Here is a 1,118-nt window from a genome sequence, read left to right as displayed (position 1 = left end):
AACAACAGCGGAATGGACAGAGAAAGTTAATGAAGTAAACACAATGAAAAAAAACACGTTTTAATAAATTTACTAAGTTATGGTTAAAGGTCGTCTGTCAGCAGGTTGTTATGACATCATCGTTAGGTTCTGTTGCTAGGCGACATGAGCGAAGGGAAAGTGTCGGTGACGCAGTGTAAAGAGACAGAGTCCAGGTCAGGAGGAGGAGGTGGTGGATGTGACAGGAGAGCCGTGTGTTCGATTCCCATGGTGTTTCTATTACCCATGACCATTTGTCGTTATTACTGTAACCATGACAACAGAGATCGTCTAATGTTTAGGAAGAACTTATTCTAACCCAAACCAGCATCTTTTCCTGAACCTAACCGGTTATTATAGTAACCACGGCGACAATCGGTACAGCGCTGTCGGTACAGTCGAGTCTTTATTATGGTAACCATAACAACAGGTTCGTCACGCCTGCCGCCTGTAGGGGCGCTGTCTCCCGAGACGCTGCGATGGGAGACATTCACTGAACCCGTGTTTTCTGTCGGACACGTGTGTTTATACATTTCTAGTCTTTTCCTTTTCTCTTTCTCAAACCTACGTGATTCTCTCACTGGGGTTAAATACGTCCTTTTCTCAGATGTAAAACTTTCTCCTGAAAACATTTAGTCTATGAAGAAGGAGAAAGGAAGTCTTCTTCTTCTGCTCTAACAGCAGCTGTGTCTCTGGAACTACGAAGGCGCTGAAGCCTGTTATTAAACTACAGGCCGGAGCATCGACCAGCTGCGACGTTAGAAATGAAGACAACAGACTTCCTGTTTATTATTGCAATATAAAAGTTCTCTCGCTCTTTTCATCACCAACTCCGTTTCTGATTCAGACATTCGTCTATGAATTATGCATCTTCCTGCTCATCTCTCTCTCTCTCTTTAATGTCAATCAGTACAGAAGTGAAAATAAAGCAAGGCTCATTCTGTTCCTAATTTCTTTCTTTTAAAAAATGACCGCACCGATAAGAACCGTTAAAGTACCGGATGGATAAGTGGTATCATTAAAGTAGTAGAACCGTAAACGAAACTGTCCCTGTCTGTAACTGGTGAAATGTTCCCAACCAGCCACTAAAGGAAGAACTG

This window comes from Seriola lalandi, unplaced genomic scaffold (genome assembly GCF_002814215.2).
Source record: "Seriola lalandi dorsalis isolate HSWRI2012SDOR001 ecotype SW California unplaced genomic scaffold, Sedor1 jcf7180002054116, whole genome shotgun sequence".
In the NCBI taxonomy this organism is placed as follows: domain Eukaryota; kingdom Metazoa; phylum Chordata; class Actinopteri; order Carangiformes; family Carangidae; genus Seriola; species Seriola lalandi.
The sequence above is the reverse complement of the archived record's forward strand: the minus strand, read 5'-3'. Positions refer to the sequence as shown.